Source organism: Hibiscus syriacus, unplaced genomic scaffold, assembly GCF_006381635.1.
Source record: "Hibiscus syriacus cultivar Baekdansim isolate YM2019G1 unplaced genomic scaffold, ASM638163v2 tig00110683_pilon, whole genome shotgun sequence".
In the NCBI taxonomy this organism is placed as follows: Eukaryota; Viridiplantae; Streptophyta; class Magnoliopsida; order Malvales; family Malvaceae; genus Hibiscus; species Hibiscus syriacus.
The window spans coordinates 3,109,244-3,117,192 of record NW_024062823.1 but is presented as its reverse complement, the minus strand read 5'-3'; the positions used below and the strand labels follow the sequence as shown (position 1 = coordinate 3,117,192).

The following is a 7,949-nucleotide window of genomic DNA, read 5'->3' as shown; positions in this document are numbered from 1 at the left end:
ATAGTATTTGTCATCATCCTAGTTATAAGTCGTCATAGTTGTCGTCGATTGTCCGTCGAAATTGCTTGGGATTTCGATTTTCATCTTAGGGTTCACGAGGTATAAAACGTCAATTCGTTGTCGATCGATCATTGATCAGTCACGATTTCTTAGGGGTTTTGGTCGCAGGGGAGAGATGAGATCGGATGGAGCTTCATCGATGGAAAAGTGCGACGGTCGACGTGGGTTTAAGGGCTGAAATGAAGGTTTTGGGGTTATTTCAAAAGTTATGTATTTTCTTTTTTTAAAAATATATAATTTTAGTTTTTTTATTTTTATATAATTTTTTTAAAATTATCAGTTGTAATATGTGTCACTTAACGGAGAAAATTAACTATCCGTCACGGCTTGACCCATTTTGAGTAATAGAATGAAATGTTAAGTACCAAACTGTAATGAAATAAACGTTAGGTACTAAACTAAAAAAATAAATATATATTAAACCCCTTTTTTATATTTAAGCCTATTATAATCCTCACTTTATTTAATAAAGCTAGTCCAGATATTCTTCTTCCGCACACCATCACTGATAAAGTTATAATGATGTTCTATGTTTACACAGTATGTCGTTGAGTCGGTGTTTGAAAGTAATAGTGACATTAATAAATATCATTAAAATATGATTTTATCATATCTCAATCAGGATGTTAACGTTTAGCTCAGACGATCATTAATTTTTTAACGGAAAATGACAATTTCGAACATATAAATACTCAAATGATCATTTTGTAACTTTTAATAATCGAAAGACTTAACAAAACATCATACAATCGTAAAATTATTTTATAACTTTTAATTGTCAAAAGAATTAATAAAGTAACATCTTATAAGCATTCGTGTGGTTTATCCCTTTTACTAATACACCTCGTACTTTATTCACCGCACCATATTTTTTTTTGAATAATTTTATTCCTGTAATTATAGCCTATCTTTGTTACCTGTTAGGCTGTTAATTGTTTAGTCTTCCCCTAATATTTCTATAAATCTTTCTGTTCCCTTAATTATAGCATTGCCTTTATTTCTTGTTACTCTATATTTTTTTTAATTTAAATTGAATTATTGATAATTGCAATCGCTTTAAAAGAATTGCTTGTTGCACTTGTTTACCCAGAAAGATTTCTTGTCTTCACATCTTGAACTCCATATTAGAAATTAAAGAATTTTTCTGAGCAGAGTTCACCATTATGGCTTGGGCTGCCGTGTCATCTGCATTGAAAACAATCGGCTAGCTGCTAACTAAAGAAGCCGTGTACCTATGGGTAGGGGTGTATTCGGTTCGGTTCGGTTCGGTTCTATTTTTTTTTAAAAATTGAATCGAATCGAAATAAACGGATTTTTAATATTTAAACCGAAACCGAAATCGAATAGTTAAAAAATCAAAAAAATCGAAACCGATTTTTTCGGTTCGGTTCGATTTTTTTAACGGTTCGAGTTTTTCGGTTTGGTTCGGTTTATCGGTTTTTCAATAAAAAATCACTTGAAACTATAATTTTTTTTACAAAAATTACCTATTCGGTTTAATATGGAACAAATGAGTTTCATATGGAAAACTCGAACCGAACCGAATCAAAAAAATAAAGTCTTTAAACCGAACCGAAAACCGAACCTTTTAAAGCTAAACCAAATCGAACCGAACTGTTTTACTCGATTCGTATTATTTTTTCGATTTTCTCAGTTTCGTTGCTCAGCCCTACCTATGGGGCGTGGAGGACCAAGTCAAACGTTTGGAAACTGAGCTGGAATGGATGCAAAACTTCTTAGACAATGCCGGGAATGGGACGATTCATCTCCAAGCTGCTGAAATAGAAATGGCTCATGATGCTGACAATGTTTTGTGAGATTTTTGCTCTCAAGATTGGTTCCAAAAGGAGACCTGGTTTTACAAATGGTATTAAAAGATATGCCTGCATCTTGGAAGATGGATGGATGCTCCACGAAACCAGATCAAGTATAGAGAAGATAATAGAAAGAAGCAATGACTTGGTACGACGATTGAGTGCATATTGCCGAAAGGAATCATGGGGTGGAGGAGAAGGACCAAGTTCTTCAACTGAATTCCAAGAGCAACGGCGGAAGTTTCCTCACAATGTGGACGATGAAATTGTTGGACGCGGTGATGATATTGAGAAACTGGTCCCAGTTGTTGTCGATGAGAAAAGTCAATGCAGGGTTGTTTCTATATGCGGAATGGGTGGTCTGGGGAAGACCACTCTTGCCGTTAAAATATATAAACAAAGCAAGATCATGGGTCATTTCACCCGCCGGGTGTGGGTATTTGTCTCTGAACAACCCCAAAAGAGAAGAGTTTGGGAATTTTTTTTTATCACAGCTTGATTTCCTCGATGAAGAAGATAGTAGAGGGAGTGACGAAGAATTATCAACGAAATTGTTCAATTTCCTGCAGGAAAACAAATGTCTGGTGATACTTGATGATATTTGGAAAACAGAAACTTGGGACATTCTAAAACCTGCATTTCCAATTGAAAGGAACAGCAAGACCAAGATATTGCTCACCTCTCGAAATGAAGACATGGCTTCAGGTGAAAGTTACCTTCATGTGTTGCAGTGCCTAGACGATGTTGAAAGCTGGAAATTAGTTCGAAAGATTGCATTTCATCAGACAGACTCTTCAGTTAAAATGTTCACTAAATTAATAAAGGCACAAAGATAGATTCGGTTATTGGTTGCCGAAGGTATTGCTCCACCAAAGCAACAAGGAGAAATAGCAGAAGATGTGCTGAAGATTATTTAATGGAGCTTGCAGAAGGTGCATGATTCAACCACGACAAAGGGACGTTGCAACCTTAAAGATCAAGACCTTTCAGTTGCATGATCTAATGAGAGATCTCTGCTTGTCAAAGGCAAAACAAGAGAACTTCATTTCCATTGTGGATGAGTCAAATGCAAGCTCATATTCTTCAATCAGAGATGTTCGTAGAATCTCTGCACACAAGTTTTTTGAGTCACAGCGCATTGAATGTCCAAATCTCCGGTCACTTTCATTGTTCGATATATTTTGAGTCACCTATGCAATCCCCTGAATCGTATTCGGTATATTAGGGACATTGTATATGTTCCTTTTCTAAAAGCTCGGTGGTTTTGGACATATATGTTCACCAAACTCAAATTGTTTGAGTTCTAAACTATGAAGGAGGAAGTGCACTTTAGAAATGCAGATTAATCGGTGATATAGGCAATCTCATCCATTTAAGATTCTTGAAGATGCTTGCAAACCTTGGATTTAAGACTTCATGGAAACACTCCTGAACCTGTTTATGTACCTGATGTTATAGGGAGGATGGAGCAGCTAAGACATCTATATCTCCCTTATGAATGCGATGACAAAACAAAGTTGAAGTTGGGTACTTTGATAAACCTCCTAACACTTGTGAACTTCAACACTGAGAATTGCTATGCAGAAAATCTTATCAACTTAGAAAATATCCGAAAGTTGAAGATCCAAGGGCCCTTCAAGATTGAACATTTTAATGTGGAAGACTTTAACATGAATCCATCCATAATTGAAGGAAAATATCTTCAATCTTTGTCTATTTGCAGTGATGAAATGGATCAAAGACGTTTCAGACACCTGTTTTCAAGCTTCGTCAATATTTGTAAGTTTAAACTAGAGGGTTGTCGGAGCACTGCCATTTGTCTCTAAATCTTGCTTACCTAAAGATGAGAAGGTGCAAGCTTGAGGAAGATCCAATGCCAACACTAGAGAAGCTGCCTAAATTAAGGGTTCTTGAACTGCATCAGACAACTTTAGAGAGGCTGCCCCCTAACTTAATCAGTTGCTCTGCACAAGGACTTCCCAAACTCGAGTCTTTAAGCCTCGTCAACCTTTTCAATCTGTTTAAATGGAAGGTGGATAATGGAGCCATGCCTTGTCTTCGGCGATTGGAGATTGAATTCTGTAAAAAGCTAAAGAGGCTTCCAAATGGATTGAGGTTCATTACAACCCTCCAAGAACTGAAGATTGTATCAATGCCAAAGGAATTCAAAGATAAAGTGGTGCAAGGAGAACAAGATTTCCACCAAGTCCAACATGTTCCTTCTGTCATATTCCAGGACCGTGAGGAATGAACACTATACCACTAACTCAAAGGTAATTTCATCATCTTTACAACTGAATACATTTTCTTTTAAAATTGACTTTCCCCCCTTTGACATTTTCTTCTACTACAGGGAAAGAAGGCATTGTATTGGTAAATTGGAGATGAGAAATTGTGCTATCATTTGTTTAACAATTGTACTGTGTTTTATGGTGTGGATTATGTTGTTGACATCAGATTGACTTTCTGCTTCAGATTCGATTCGGGTGTTGTGGTGTGTTATTTTCAATTCCTTTAATCTTTAGGTTTGATTGTTTGAATTGTAATCCAAGAGAACATGTTAGCTTGTCTGGGGTGATGAATTGGTTGAATGGTGTTTTGATATCGCATCCTGTTGCATCCTATTAATAATAAAGAGACATGTTTTTCTCTTTTTAAAAAAAAAAAGTGGATCAACATCTTTTATATTAGAAATCAAATGCATATCCTTTACAATATTTTTAAACTTCTATTATATAATTTGACATAATACATTAGAGTTAAGTGTACAATACAGGTTGAAGTACATTATCTTTTGTTGAAAGTCAAACATGATTTTACATGTTCGCAACGAAAGGTCATAACAATCACATGATTAGTTTGAAATTTTAAAACTTAAAAATAAAGAAAACAAAAATAAACAATAGAATCACCTTAAGAGATACTTTTCTTGTAGACATTAAGTTTTTTATCCCGTCATTCGTATTATTAATATTATTACTATTTTATCAATATCATTATTATTATTATTATTATTATTATTATTATTATTATTATTATTATTATTATTATTACAAGCCATAATGCAAAGTAAAATGGGCCCCGAATTACAAAACTGGCCCAATAATCAATCTCGAAGCCCAATTACAACAGAAGCAACAATCCGATCTAGGTCCAGACCCGATCTGACCCATACAACCCGACCCAGCAAGGTCCGAATCCAGCTAGGGTTTCTAAACCCTATCTCCAGCCACCAACGATCTTAATCGTTGGATCTAGAGAGATTCAACGGTCCACAGAAGATCTAGCAGAAACCCTAGGGTTCACCAACCCTAGGGTCTATTCCAGAGCCGCCCCCAACTGCTCCACCGTCATGTTCCCAAATCAGCCAATGACACGCCACTACCGCCACAATGAAGATTCCAGAAGACACGAGGACGGCCGCACACCTCATCGAAGCTAAGGTGAGTCACCATTGTAAACCTAGTGACTCATTGAATGAACAACGTTTCGAGGGCTATAAAAAGCCTCGATTTACCTGCAAAGAGAGAGGACAGACAACAAGCAAAAACCGAGCAACCCAAAAAGCAGTCAACAACAAATCGAAAGGAAAAACAAAGGAAATAAGCAACTTACCGCTGAGGAGATTCAAAGCGTCGTCGGAACACCCAAAATACAAAGGTATAAACCTAGATCTAGGAAATACTAGGGCTTTTTAGGAAGAAAGAAGGTCGGATATGGGTTTAGGAGATCTTGGCCTTCGATTTGGTGTATTTTTATATTTTTTGACCACCGTGAATAGTGACCGGCGGTGGTCGAAATAGTGATCGGCGGTGGCCAGAATAGTAGCCCTGGTGGCCTTAATTGACATATTTATACCTTCTTTAAAACTACGTCATTTTGGGGAGGGGTTTCTATGTAAATTATGAAATGGTTAAACTATGTCCGCAATCCCTCATGTTTTGTAACTTACCATTTTAGTCACTGAATTAGGTTTTTGCGCATTTTAATTTAGTTTTCTAATTTTTATTTTATTTTAATCATTAATCACATATTTATATATTTAAGGTAAATATCAATTTTAGTCCTTATAATTTTAATAAATTGTATTTTAATTTTAATAGTAATTAGGATAAATTACATTTTTAATACCTAAATTTAATAATATTTCGAATTATGGCAATTAAGTTTTATATTTTATAATTTAATCTCTAAGCTTTAATATTTTAATTTTAAATAATATTTTAGGATTATTTACACTAATAATACTTAGATTTCATGATATTTAGAATTAGGATCTTTAATTTTTATATTTTACATTTTAATCCCTAATATTTTAACAATTTTCATTTTTAACTATAAGTTTTATTATTATTTTATTTAATCCTACAATTTTATTTTTGGTCAATATTATTTACAATTTTATTTTATTTTTACCCTTTATGTTTCAATATTTTAAATATAGTACTTAATTATTATTTTTATTTCATTTTAGTCATATGAACATATATATATTTAATTAAATAATAAAATTTATTTATTTTTAAATATTAAGAAGGGGTTGTCTTAAAATAACTAGATATCATACTCTGATATTTTAAAATAAATAAATACTCTGCTTATAAAAAACCTAAAAAATATACTTACTTTAATTTTGGTTATATCAAATTATTTCTTGGTAAGAATTATCAAATTCTTATTATTTCGGTCAGAAAGATAAATATTTGTCCTGAAGTATTTTAGGGATTAATTTATCTTCGATTGGAAATATTGGAATATTTTCTACTTTTCCTTAGATTTTTCTTTAAATTATGCAACTGAATCTGGAATAATAGGATAGTAAATTAAATTCATATTAGAATTCTTAGATTTTCAATACTAGAGACATTTTATAATTAAAGGGTATCAATTGGGCGTTGTGGGGTGCTAATCCTTCCCCAAACATAATCGACCACGAATTCCTTTTTATTACTAAAAAGAATGAATTTATGGTTATACGCAGACTGATTTATCTTTTAAATGATGTTTTCTTAAAAACTCTTTTAAAAGATGATTTTTAGGTTTTCGACCTACCTAACCCAAAAAGTTCAATGGCGACTCCAAAACATTTCATTAAAAACCATTTATTCACTTGCTTTTCCGCCAAGAAAAATCCATGCCCGAGCGAAAACCGGTTACGACAGCTTGGCGTCTCCGCTGGGGACAAGCTGGTCAAGCCCTAAATTGATTATATATTGTCTCTATAGTTGGAAATTGAGATTTCAGTTTTATTTAATTTACAGTTCTTTTGATTTCTTTCATTTATTTTTTATATCCTTATATATTAATATTTATATTTGATTGATTTTTAGATATTATGATTCAATTTTTAAGTGGTTGTTTGTTAAAGATTTGAGAATTTTTCCTCACACACTATGCATTGCATTATCATGACATGAGCTAAAACCCCGCTCTATCCTATTTAGTTTGAATGAGAAACTATTCCCTCGTGTGTTTTTCACCTGCGTATGGGATAGGGAACCATTCCTTGAGCTCACATCTTATGTTCCTCGTGTGGTTTTCATCTCCGTATAGACATAAGGAAGTGTGTTCCTTCGATTTGAACTCGATCCGAAAGTTTGTAATGGACCAGGATTAAGGGTTTGGTAGCCCAAGGGGGCATCAACAAAGACAATTTGATGACCTTTTTACCTTAGAGCCAAACCCAACATATATCAAACCTAGAACTTAAGTCTAGGTAGAGCCTAAACCAAAAAATATTTCGTAAGGTTAACGCATAAGGGAAAGTTTGTTGAGTTTTTTTTTTTAAATTTACATAATATTACTTTATTTTCCAAACAAAGTATGGAATTAGATTGCATGAAGCTAGGATTTTTATGATTATTGACTAATTATTAATAATTCATTTTTCTATTAATTTTCATTTTTCATTACATAAACATAATCTCTATACTCGAGCTATTGCATGAAGCTAGGATTTTTATGATTATTGACTAATTATTAATAATTCATTTTTCTATTAATTTTCATTTTTCATTACATAAACATAATCTCTATACTCGAGCTCTTTTTCCTTTTAAGTGGGAGTGAAAGCGA

The 7,949-nt window shown here is 33.4% G+C and overlaps 1 pseudogene; it reads left to right on the top strand.

Annotated features, from left to right (window-relative positions):
* The first annotated feature begins 1,223 nt into the window (after nt 1–1,223).
* Nucleotides 1,224–4,125, top strand: LOC120138298 (annotated as a pseudogene).
* The last annotated feature ends 3,824 nt before the right edge of the window (nt 4,126–7,949 follow it).